The sequence below is a fragment of the Schistosoma haematobium genome, chromosome 2, assembly GCF_000699445.3.
Source record: "Schistosoma haematobium chromosome 2, whole genome shotgun sequence".
In the NCBI taxonomy this organism is placed as follows: domain Eukaryota; kingdom Metazoa; phylum Platyhelminthes; class Trematoda; order Strigeidida; family Schistosomatidae; genus Schistosoma; species Schistosoma haematobium.
The window spans coordinates 16,284,810-16,298,231 of record NC_067197.1 but is presented as its reverse complement, the minus strand read 5'-3'; the positions used below and the strand labels follow the sequence as shown (position 1 = coordinate 16,298,231).

Below are 13,422 nucleotides of genomic sequence, written 5' to 3'. Positions count from 1 at the left end.
CTTTTATTCCCACTTTATGTATCCTTATTTTTCGACTTATACGGCAGCTCGCCTACGGTGGAAACTCGGTTCTATCTAAACGTTTTCGAGTCACTGACTGGTTGAAAATTGAATGCTACCACCAAATACGAATACTGAAGCAGTTTTTCTGGAACCACGTGCACCATTCAAACTGGCTGCCTTCAACGTCCGCACACTTATGCAGGTCGGACAACAGATAGGGCTGACTATGTCTTTGGAAAGTCTTCATATCGATGTTTGCTGTCTATCCGAAACCCGTATTCTAGACTCTGGTGAAGTACTACAAATTCGATCTCCATCTGTCGCTTCGAAAAGCTTGTTTTACGTGCGCTTATCCAGGGACCCTGTGGCATCTTCGTCTGGTATTGCTGGCGTTGGTGTCGCACTAAGCGCTGGAGCCGAGGCAGCATTAATCGATTGGATCCCCATTAACAGTCGCTTCTGTGCTGTTAGATTAAAAAGTTCCATCAGAGTGAGAAAAGATGTCTTTTCGTCATCTCAGCCTATACCCCGACAGATTGCAGCCCGTATGCAATCAAGGGTGAGTTTTACCACCAGTTAACTGTTCTTCTCCAGAAAGTGCGTTTGACAGATATTGTAGTACTAGCCGGAAACTTGAATGCTCAGGTCGGGCGTCTGAGCACAAAAGAGAATCGTTTACGTGGCCGATGGGGACTTGTTGGTCGCAGGTCAGATAACGGGGACCGTCTACTGCAACTATGCACAGACCACAACCTGTTTCTGGCTAGCACTAACTTTCGACAGTCATCGCCGATGTGCCACCTGGCGTCCTCCCTCTGCATCTCAAGCCTGGACTCGGATTGATCACATCGCGATCAGCTACCGCTGGCGTGGTTGTGTATAAGACTGCCGCTCATTTTGGAGTACCTATCTGGACTCTGATCATGCCTTGGTCTGTGCCAATCTTACCTTACTTTTCAGCGGCCAACGAAGTAACCGCCACCAACGGATTGATGCTAGCAAGCTGGTTGCAACTTCTGTTCCAAGTAAGTATCGAACCGTGCTAGCTTCTGGGCTAGCTACCATTCCACCGAAAAGTATAGATGAGCATTGGTTGCAATCGCATGACGCCATCAAAATGACGAGTAAAGCCGCTTGCGGTTTCGCGAAACGTCCCGCTTTTAAGCACTGAGTTTCTTCTGGTTTCTTATAACTCATTGAAGCTCGTCGGTCTACTCCGGGTGATCGTGAGTTTGACCACAAACGACGACTATTACGTAATGAAATTGAGCAAAGCTTATGTAAGGAGCGAGAAATTTGGTGGTCGGAGCGTGCTAATGAGCTGGAAGCAGCAGCTGCATCCGGAAGCTCTTCCAACTCATCCGGGCCACCGGAAGCAATAGGTCTGGTGTGAGCGAAACAATCTGCGAGGATGACGGAATGCCAATCACTAACATCCATCGACGTCTCGGACGATGGACAGAATTCTTCGAAGGGCAGTTCAACTGACCTGCTGCTTCGGCAACATCGGTCAGACTGTCCTTCCCTCCATGGCTGGTGACGAATGATCCACCAAATGAGGCGGAAGTCTGCAAGGAACTCCAATTCTTGAAGCGCTACAAATCACCGGGTCCAGATGACTTACCTCCGGCCTTTCTTAGAGATGGTAGTGACTTTCGGGCTAAGGAACTGACTGTGTTGTTTACAAAAAACTGGGAACTAGAGAGCGTACCAACGGCATGGAATGAGTCGATAGTTGTCTTTAAAAAGGGTTCACGTCGTTCCTGTAACAACTATCGGGGGATAAGTCTACTTCCTATTTTGTCCAAATTATCGGCTTCCGTCATACTTCGCACGTTGTTCAAAACTCCAGAAAGATTGACTCGTGAGGATCGGGCTGGTTTTTGTTCCGGTCGAGGATGTATTGATCATATCTTCACCCTCCGCCAAATCTTAGAACACCGTCATACTTATCACAGGCCAACAATCGTAATGTTTCTTGACATCAGGGCTGCCTTCGATTCGTTGGACAGGACTGTTTTCTGGGATTGTCTATTGAACAAGGGTGCACCTGAGAAGTTTATTAACATCCTAAAGGCCCTATATACAAACACCTCAGGTAGAGTGAGGGCATACAACCATATTTCTTCATTGTTCCATTCAAGCAGTGGGGTTAGACAGGGTTGCCCAATCTCACCATTCCTCTTCAACTTTGCCATCGACGACATTCTGGAAACTGCTCTGACGGATGTAAGTAATGGTGGTGTGGATCTGTTGCCTGGAGAAAGACTTCTCGACCTTGAGTTCGCGGATGATATTGTCTTACTGTGCGATAATGCCCAAGGCATGCAATCCGCACTTAAACAGTTGGTAATCAATGTCCGTAGGTACGACATGTGCTTTGCACCTTCGGAGTGCAAAGTACTTCTACAAGACTGTCAGGATTCTAATCCTGTACTCACGTATATATTTGGTGCCCCCTTGTAACAATATTTGTGTGTTCAAACAAATAAATAAATAATTAATTAGGTGGTATAGGCGGGAACCTTTTGCATAAATGACCAAAAACTATAAAATATGAAAATTCTTAGAAAGAGATAAGTAAGCGATAGAAGTCCTTTCAGCTTGTTCTGGCTTCGTACGAACAGGGTTTTAGTATGACAAAAAACATATGTAGTGGTAAAATTTTCACTGTTATAAATAAAAGAGAAAGTATGGTAGTTATCTGATTTCGCATGTTTACACGATAACGGTATTGATATTTTCATTCTCAAGATGCTTATATATTTATGAAATTTCCTAAGTGAAAGAACTATTTTAGGACAAACTAGTAGAAATAATAACAAAATACTACAAAACCTGTCAATGGGAAATGATAAGCAGTTTCAATAAATATGTAGAATTGATGCTTTGAAAGAAAGCACACATGATGAAGTTAATTTATAGCGATTAATGGACATCTTGAGAATCAAACGTCCGGAAGATTCATCAACGTTGGTAGACAGTTTGTGTTGAAAGTGAGAAGTGGATGTAAAAAACCAACTGGCTTTTAGCAATATACTTCCTCTTGACACTAAGCAATTGCTTCAACCGAAACTAAATGAAAACCGTCGTAACCGAGAGAGTTGAAAGGTGGCTTTTGGATGCAAAATGCACAAATGGGATCTTAAGACTGTCTCGATGACGAATTTCAAAAGGATGAGCTACGTTTCGGATTATTACGGATCCACCAATGCAACCATAAATCTGAGTTTCTCAAATCTAAGCATGGGAACACGTTTATAGCATTAAAAAGTAATTCAAGCTTATGTGGGTCACAATATCCTTTCAGTAAGGATTCTCGAAACTAAACTAAATTATAGGTATAAGAAACATTTTTTTGTTTAAAGTTAGTTACAGTCGTGCGTATATTCACAGGCTACACTCCATTAAGCTTAATTAAGAATTGAGTAAACCAATTTTAACTCGTTTCTTGAACCATTCGGTTACTTCTTGACCAATAGTTCCTGTACTGACCAGGAATATATTCCTGCTCAGTACACCAACAAAAATGCATTATTAATAAGAATGTCAAACGATTTGAAGGAAAGTCTATAAGTTAGTTAAGATTTTAAAAGAGTCACCAGATTACCTTAAAAAAGGAGTGTATTTCATATCTTGACTGAATATTTTGTCTGCTCGAAGCCCATCAGAAACCATGAAAATGACGTGAGTCGTGGGAGCACTAATATTCAACGGGATGACATTCATACCGTTTGTAAGTGGAGATGTATAATATATGTCGAAAATGGAATAGAACTGTACTAAATTCACGACAATAATGCCTAAAACCTCGAAAATCCGAGGCATGACCTTCGGCACGAATCGCCGCCTTGTTTTTTCACAATTTTGGACACGGCAAAAGCGTGATGTCAAATGGTTCAAATGGTTGTGGACGGAATAGAAGAAGCTTTCACTTAACAGCCTTCCGTGTCTAGTAGCAGAAGATCACCAAAACCTCCAGGCAGGGACCTCGGTATGTTAACAATAAAAGAGGAAAAGAAATTGGTAAATCATAGTGTGATGCTGTCCTTGGTCCTTAAGAATAGGTCAAGTTGTCTCTTAAAGGACTCCTGGGAAGTTGGTTGGACTAGCTCGCTCGGCAACGAATTCCAGCATTTGACAACTCTTAAGGAGTAGAAGTTGTGTTTACAGTCCGTTCTGCTGTGTTGTCTCCAGTTTTCGGGTGTTACCCCTTAGGTTAGTGTTGGAACTAAGCTTAAAGAGGGGTGTTTGAGAAGATGTCCAGAAGTGCTAAGTATACTGTAAGCTATCAAAAGGAAGGTCACCTCTAAGACGTCTATACTCTAATGGATAAAGGTTAAGTGAATGGAGGCGCTCTTCGTAAGGTTGAAATTTGAGTCCTCGAACTGATTTCGTGGCTCGCCGTTGGATACGCTCCAGGGTGTCCTTATCCTTTTGAAGTGAGGGAGGAAATACTATGTTTCCGTACTCTAAATGGGGACGGATAAAACTATTGAAGATTATATAGAAAGTTCTTCCGTCAAACTGGCCAAAAATGCGCTTTAATGTTACTAGTGCAAGGTTTGGTCGGAAGGCATTTTTGTCACAGTTAACATAAGACTTTAAATCGTAGGGCACCAGGACTCCTAAATCTTTTTCGACTTTAGATACTACTAGAGAGGAGTTTCCTAAGTTATAACTGTAGTCTGCGACATGTCGCAGATGGACTACTTTACACTTTCAAGTGTTAAAGGTAAGTCCGTTTCACGTCGTCGGCAAAAAGTAATAAGTATGACGTTACCTGTTGAGGAAGATCATTTATGTAGATCAAGAAGAGTAGAGGCCCTGTTACTGAGCCCTGGAGGACCCCACTATGACATTCCATAGCCTGAGATAAAGTTAAATTAACCCTAACCTTAAAATGTCGATTTTTCAGGTATGAAGTGAGCCAATCGATTAGAGGTGGTCTGATACCCAATCGTCTGAGCTTATTGATAAGACATGTATGGCTAACCTTATCAAAAGCTTTTGAGAAATCTAGGTAGATGATATCAATCTTCCTCTTGTGATCGAGGATGCTTGTCCATCTGTCCGCCGCAGTCAGCAGGTTGGTTATACAAGAGTAGCCCTTCCTGAAACCATGCTGTTGGGGTGAGAAGAAATTTAAGGACAGTAAATAGTCATTTATACCATCACATACCAGGGACCCCAGGATTTTTGAAGGTAGTGAGAGAAGAGCCACCGGTCGGTAACTTCGAGGTTCGCTGAGTCGACCTCCTTTGAAAATTGGTGTGATGTGAGCCAGCCTCCAATTTTCCGGTAGTTTTCCTCGGCTTAGCGAGTGTGAGAACATCACGCTAAGCCGTGTTTCCAGAGGTGAGGCTGCTTCCCTCAGTATGGCAGAATGAACCATATCCGGGCCAGGAGAAGTGTCAATTCTTAAGTCCTGCAGTTTTGGGAACACCAAGTCAGCGCTCAGGTTCACTTCGGAATGTCCTTTGGAGTTGCAGATGGAGCTTTCGTCAGCATAGTTTATTTGGGTCGGTTGAAATGTCCGAGATTATTGTTCAGCCAAAAGGTTAGCGTCGTCGTTTGTCGGGCCGTTAAGACCTAGCAGTTGGGGAACTCCAGTTTCGGCTTGATGAAGAGAGGCTGCATAACGGAATAAGGTTTTCGGATCAGAGACAAATTTGTCCATAAGCTTTGTCTGGTACTGAAGCCTGTCTTCTCTTATAGCCTTCGTGCATATGTTCCTTATATGTTTGTATTGCCTGTACACTCCATTGTTGTCAGTTCGTTTGTACTCTGCCCAACAGTGTCTTTTGCGGCTTAGCGGGCAAAGAGTGCGGTTCCTGATGATTGTGGGTTGCTGATAGCTATGAGGGACCGTTTGAGGAACTGAATGATTTGTAGCACATATGAGCGTGTGCAATAGGAAGTCACAATGAGCATCCACGTCGAGTTGAGGATGAACATCCCGATCTACCTGTTGTAGATAGTCCTGTAGAGCTGACACATTCAACCGTTTGAAGTTCCAGCGCAAGTTGTTAGTGGGATATATTAGCTCAGTTTTGCTGACGAAACTGAAGGCTATAACGGCGTGATCGCTTTTTCCCAGGGGAACCAGGATCGAGAGGTTGTAGAATTATGGTCTACTATGATATTAGTACTGTGTTAATAATAGACCTAATCCTAAAATTGTAGATTTGTCATGATTTAACTGCCTAATCTATAAGATCTTACGTGGAAGTCGCACCATCGACTACACCAACTCACTGTATCGTATCAATTACCAATACGTGATGTAGAACAAGGTTGGGCTAGAGAAAGAACAATATATTTAATATGAATAGAAGATATAAGGTAACATTCAGCAGGGTCCACGCCTGCATGGCCGAGCCATGACATTCGATCAACTCTAATTTCTTCAATTCCTTGTTCGCGCCTTCTCCATCGTTAGGCATTTCTCCGCGTTAAATATTGAATATCTATTTTCCGAGTAATCTCGTATTCAGCTTTGAGAATTGTGTGGTTATGGTCCAATGCCACTACAAGGTTGTCAACTAGGAATTCTTCGTTTGTAAATACACAGTCTAAGCGCGATGGTGTCTGACTGTTCCTCCAACGAGTTGCCGACTTTACGTTTTCGTATAATCCCAAGTCCTCAATGAGGTTGAAGAACCGAGCTTCGGTTGAGTTTTTACCTCCAATGTACGTATGTTCCGCGAAGTTGACTCTAGGGAGATTGAAGTCCCTTAGAATAAGGATATGAGTGAAACCGAGACGAGTAGAGCGGGATAGTCCTTCCAGCATACGACTGTCATACTCGATGTCGACAGTAGGCTTCCTATAGATAACCCCGACTAGGCACCTCAAAGTAGTGGACAATCTTACATAGCACCATACAGATTCATCAAGATGGTTAGACTCATAGTTGTGAACTTGGTGTACCTCCAAGTGAGATCGTATGTATACGGCTACTTCCCCCAATTCCTGTTTTTCTGTCGTTGCGAAACAAAGACACCCCAGGTACTGCTAACTCATGGTCCGAGAACTGAGAAGACATCCAAGTTTCAGTTATTCCTATCGGATGAACCTTATTAGTATTGTTAAGTTCACGTAGCTCATTCATTTTGTTTGGTAGACTCGCGGCGTTCATGTACAAGCAGTTTAGGCTTTCAATTTGGAACGCGTGAGCTTCTTCCTGTTTGTCTGTATGAGCCTTGCGTGAATGGACAGGTAGCCCACCTATATGATGTTTGCCGAGGTGGTGGGCCCTGTCCTTTACACGTTTTTTATCATTGAGACAGTCCACAAGTGGAATAGTCAGCTCCAACTTGCTTTTCTGCTTGGTCCTAGCTTCGTATGGTTTATCCGGGTGCATGTGGATTCCAGCTGGCAACCGACGTCTGTTGGCACGAAAGGCCTCCAGAGTTGAGGCCGCCATGTGGGAGGATGGTAAAGTTATCTTCATTAGCCGGGGTCTGAAATCACCGTCCTTCTTGGCTAGTCTCGTCACGTGCTGAGTCAGCATGTTTATGAGCCTCAAGGACTGTTTGATGAATTTCCATTCCCTGATATCAGAGTTTGCTTGATTAGGGTCCGTGTTTTGCGGTACCTCTTGCACAATTATATTCCTTCTGTGGAAAAACGTCTCGCGAGATTCTTTGGGGATGTTCCTGGTGAGATTGCGCTCAGAGTACGGTATGTCGGGCAGTATTCTTACATTACCATCTGATTTCGGCAAATGACTCGCCAGCAAGACATCCTCTACGTCGGCAGCATTCATAATTGTTACACGAAGTAGCCTCGGGTGATTTTGATGCTTAGGTTCCTTTCCCCGAGTGAGCTGTGTGACCATCAAAGGCTCTATTCTTGAAAGTTCAAGTTTCTTGTTCAATTCTCCCCAGAGCATCCTGTCATTTTTGTCCTGCAAACTGAGAGGTTGGTCAGGGTTGTTTTTGAGGTTCATGATTATGAGAGAGTCATCATGAACCGTTATTGTCGTCCCAGGTTTTCCGGTGCGTTCAGGTTTAGCACCTTGTTGTTTGGAGGTCGAAGCACGTTTATCAACCCTAGGCTCTTTGATGACAAAAGTGAAATACATATAATGTTTGAGACATTTCGGTTCATTAAGTACATATATATGTTAAACATAGGTATATCCTTCTCGTTGAGGGTTTCAGTTAGGTTATCTGGATCTATTCACATATATCTTCGGCAAACACATCATTGTAGCACATCTCAACTAACTGGATTTAAAAGTAAATAAAGTGAAATTTTGAGTTTGAAGAGAAATCCTTAGTGAAACCTGTGCTTGTATGTGCAATACTTAATCAGCAAATGATCAGAGAAACCCGAAAAAATTCTGAATACACCACCCCTTTAGCCCATCGAAAACTGGATGCAATACAAATTCACGGCCATACATTACGTCCATATTTGCCTTAAAAGTCAACTCCACTTGTTTCCGTAAATTTCGCGTTATCTTGTTTATTTAAATCGTTATAAAAAAGCAGTGGAGTTCGTGTGCATTTTATTACAGATAACGTTCACATAATTCACTTTACTATTGCATTACAAAGGCACATGTGTTAATCACGACACCAAAATTTTCCGTCTGCCTACAATTTTCAAAATACCTAAAAACTAGTGAGCAAACATTTACACATAACTTACACTTAACTAGACGTCGCTCCTAAATGTCGGAGCCTGTGTTAGTGTATGTTATGAGACTAAGTGACATTCCATGTTGATGTTTTACGTTTGCTGATTGCTTCTGAATCTGCCAATGATGTCCATGCGTATCAGACATGTTACAGGAAAACCAAGTTTTTAGCTATCTCTTCGGGGTTCGTTCATTCTCATTCTGAGTAAATTCGGTGGCAAACTGGCTTCCCGATCTTTGGAACCCTCAACTGCTTCAAAGTCAGAACGTCGCGTTTTATATAGAAACTACCACGACGATCTTAGAACATCAATATTACTTCAAGCGGGCATATTTCCAAGTGATGTTTATTGTCACTTGAGGTTTGCAAGTGGGTGAACTATGAGGCTTGTCACTCTATATGGAAAACAGAACCCTCTACCCTCAGCTTCAAAACGCGATCATGAGGTGATATTACTAGCTGTAGGCCCGTTAACGTGGTCTCCATGCTTTAAGAATCACAACCAGTTACCATCGTTTCTGGGTACCATAGGTATATGGCTAAACGCCCAAGCGAAGAGATATTGATCATCCGGTGATAATTCTATAATTCAATCAGAGCTAGGCCCCCGACATTGTCTCACACAGCCTTCTTGGCCTTTTTTCATTTGACACAAGAAATTCTTTTTCATCCTGGTCTAAATCCTTTTTATCATAACATAGTCAAATCATTCTCTTTGGATCATGCTTCTCTATGCCTCAGAATATAACCACTGAGGTTATACAAGGAAGTGTGGATGGTCCATTACTCTTTCTCCATCTCATCAGTGACGTGAGCTCACTCTTTCAACACTGAGAACCTTTCCCGTTTGCTGATGACCTAGAAGTGGTCCATTCATTCTCGTCTCTTACCAAAGAAAGCTTTATTTCAGCGGTGATCTAAGAAGACATAAACAAGTTGTGCAAACGGACTGTTTCTCAGAATCTGTTAATGAATGTCGATGAAAGTGGATTTGTTTACATTAATCACAATTCACAACAGGAAACCCTGGACCCGGGTTTCGTGCTACTTGGCACTCGTCAGTAAGGTGTACCTGTAATCTTGAGGGAACTGGTGCTTCCTGACGGATTCCTGTTGACTACCTCCAACTACCATCTAAATATCAATACATAGTGCCCGCAGTGTCGAGTCACGTAGACTGGTGGCCACATTGCAACATGATCGATAGCATTCGATCTGCACTAATAAGGACTAAACAAGCATGAGATTGATCACCACCCAGTGATCAATCAATTGTGATTACATCTCAGTCCTACAGGAGGTCAGTCGCGGCTCGGATAGCTCAGTGGTAACGTCTCTGACTGTGACGCTGGGTGACACGAGATCGAATCCGCCAGGGAGCACCAGTTCCCTCAAGATTACAGGTACACCTTGCTGACGAGTGCCAAGTAGCACGAAACCCGGGTCCAGGGTTTCCTGTTGACTACCTCCAACTACCATCTAAACGAAATACTTTCACTGTTATTAATCATGAACCGCTATTTCTCTTACAAAATAACAATACGTTTCAGAAAGTAGGTTGATTACTGAAGTCTATCTCTTATCAAATAATGATAAACAACAAGGTAACTTTAAATTTTGGGCCTCTTTGTGTTCTTAGTGAAAACCATGTTATATATTCCTCACCTGAACTACCCAATCAAGGTGGACGAACATACGTCAGTGGTCATACTACAACAACTGTGTTGATATGCAATCAAATAATTAGACAGTTTGGAGGAAATATAGTTGCCAAATGCTGTAAGGCAAAGTCAGGGAAATAAACTCGGCCCGATTGTGTTCCCGTCAGATTAGAGCTCAGTTACCCAAGAGGAAACGGTATGTGGCGGTTAGTTGAAGACTTAAATTGGCCTTCAGTTCTAGATACTGATGGCACGAAATTTTGTCGTAGGGTATGAGAGAGTGATTGTAACAGGAGGATTCCAATGTAATCAAGTGGTTTTCAGTTGTTATATAATTTCTTCGTTGAGACTGTGACGCATTTGTTTTGCTTTTTAATTGTTTGTTCATCATTTACCTGAACCATGAACAGTTTCAGTTTCACACTGTTTTGGTTTGGTAGTTCCAAAGTTTTTCTTTGAAAACCTAGAGACCGAAAGCTTGCTGTGAGATCTGTTATAATTATCACGAGAACAATATACTTAGGTTATTTTTTCGCAATTTAAGCATAAAGTTCTGGTATTGGAATCGGGATTCGGTTTTCTTGTTATTTGGGTCGTAAGTTAGGAGCATATTAGTCAGCCGTGCTCCAGGAACCGACCGGAATATAACTTCGAAGTAACAGTAACCGAACACTAAAAACACTAATCTTGAAGTAAATTTGTACTTTGATTAAATCATCTTAGACTGTTTCCAAGCTAGACAGCGCGAACAAAGGATGTAACTCTTCTTATTTGAGTACACACTACGTCTTAATCCGCCATTTTTACTGTATTCAGCAGTCCAAATTAAAAGATATGTAGATGCTTTCCTGGAGGATATTGTTGGATGACCACTGATTGCTAGGACAAAACTATTTTTCTTCCTACTAACAAACCAGGACAGACGACCACTCCAAACACCTGAATATTTGTTCGAAATTACTGATATTCTTTCGTAAACATGAATAAATAATAATTAACGTGTCAAACGACACCTTGATGACTAACCTACCTTGCCTACTCATCTGTAGCTTTTCTAAAGAATTAAAGTGAAACAAACATAGCATTCTATGGATCGCTTAATAATCACCACTGAGAAAGTTTGAGTAAAATATACCTTTCAGACAACAATTATTATTTTAAAGTGATATACTTGGATTGAATATAGTTCGCGACACCTAAAGTGACTTCACAAACAGATAAAAACTAAAGGTTAACAAAGACAACGTCACAGTTAGAGGAAAATTGTTTGGTTCTTGTGCCAGCACTAAGCACAATGATAGTATGGCACCCAGTAAGATAGAATGAAGCAACTTTTTATGATAAACACTTCTAAAGCTCTCAACACAATAAACTCAGTAACATTTAATCGCGATCGATAGTAAACAGGAATTTAATCAATCTCGGACGAAATAGAACAACAAACATAAGTGCTGTATTAATAAAGACACCTACGTCGTGTTGAACACAAGGAGCTGAAACGAAGTTATAAATTCATCAAAACAGGATACAGAACGAATCAGGATCCATAAGGGCCCACAGAAATGATTCATGCTGTTCACTTGTCAGCTGGTTTGCGATCAGTTTAAGAGTGCGCTGTGCTTGGGGAGCAAAGAACTGAGTATGTTAGAAGATCATTCGGAGAATGAGACAACATAAGTGAGTCGGCTACTTAGTAAGCATACAGATATTTGTATGAAATGGCAAAATCAATCTACTACGTTTAGCAATAACAAATGTAAAACTTGGTGTAACATAGGAGACTATAATTTAAAGAACAGGAGTCTGAATATGCTACAGGAGAATGTAGTGTATATCCGACCATTCACACATAACTTGGATTCTTCGCTGGGTAAGTGGGGCCCATACTGGGCTAGAGGAACAAAGCTGCTATCAGTCACCACTCATAAAGTTGTGCCCTCAATAATAAGTCGTTATCAGGATATGGCTCCTCATTGTCACTCATTTGCTATTAAGGATTTTGGATCAATTAGAGGATTGAAAAACTTTGAAAAGCTGTAATACAGTTTATCTACCCATATTTATGCAATTCTGGAAGGACATAAGCCAAGTTATTGTGTACACGCTGTGATCCAATGATCTCTATTAACACGATATCAATAAACCGTGACAACAAGCTGTCGTTACAATTTATATGAGTATCAGCAGAAGAAACGCAAATTCAAAAGCAACTGGTAGACAATGATCAGGATAAATCGCGTCATTAAGATGAGGGATTGAATAAGTCTCTAGGAATTCGTAATGCATCTGCGATTCAGTGTAAAATATGTGTCCAGTTCAGTGAGTAAATGTTATATGAGGAAATGGCCCTCACTCAGGATCTCATCTTAAACTGCAACGTTTACCTTTCTTTGCTTCTTCATCCAGCAAGCTCGAATGCATTATAGGGGAATGTTCACAAGAGAAAAAAACAGCGTATCTAGAAACAATAAAAATGAATACTTTGGTTAAAGTTACACTCATATATGAAGAACTGACACACTAAATGGACATAAAATCACTCGAAAATGCTAAATATGGAATCTATACTAAACACCGAAAGAGGATGGTCATTATCACAAAAGATCCCGCAAGCGAACTGGCGAACTTTTTACTGTAACCTTTAAATATGAAGAATCGATCTTTCTCTAATTGACCTTAAGAACGGCGAATAATTCTGTGAATGCTGCTTAAGTATCCTGTCTTTAGACCGTTTTGTAAAACAAAATTATAAGTAATTAGTAATTCCAACTATGATTGCTATAATCCGAGATGTGTTTACAGATCAAGCATGTATTGAAGATATTGGTATGATCCGTAAACTTAGCAAATATACTGGAGTTATTTTATTATAACAGCGGGTGATTGAGAACAAGAAACATGTGTGTGCAGCAGTGTACTTGTGAGGGATAAGCAATATGTTGTGCTATGTGTTCAAAAACGGAATGGTCAAGGATAATGGTTTTCCAAACAACAATTTTACAGTCTATAATTTTAATTGCATAAATTATAAGAATTAACGAAAAGTGTAGATCACAGCAAAAATTAGTTACGAAGTAAGTCAGTGTTAAATGTGAACAGTTTGTTTG

At 41.2% G+C, this 13,422-nt stretch overlaps 1 protein-coding gene across 2 annotated transcripts in view; it reads right to left on the bottom strand.

Annotated features, from left to right (window-relative positions):
• The window catches only part of MS3_00006326 (uncharacterized protein), a 35,348-nt gene extending 31,475 nt beyond the window's left edge, over window positions 1-3,873 (bottom strand). Inside the window, exon 1 of one of the 2 annotated variants that reach the window (XM_051214455.1) lies at window positions 3,614-3,873. The gene's annotated coding sequence lies outside the window, so the exon portion shown is untranslated. The remainder of the gene's footprint in view (window positions 1-3,613) is intronic. The other variant, XM_035732307.2, reaches the window with a different exon arrangement.
• Between the last annotated feature and the right edge of the window lie 9,549 nt (window positions 3,874-13,422).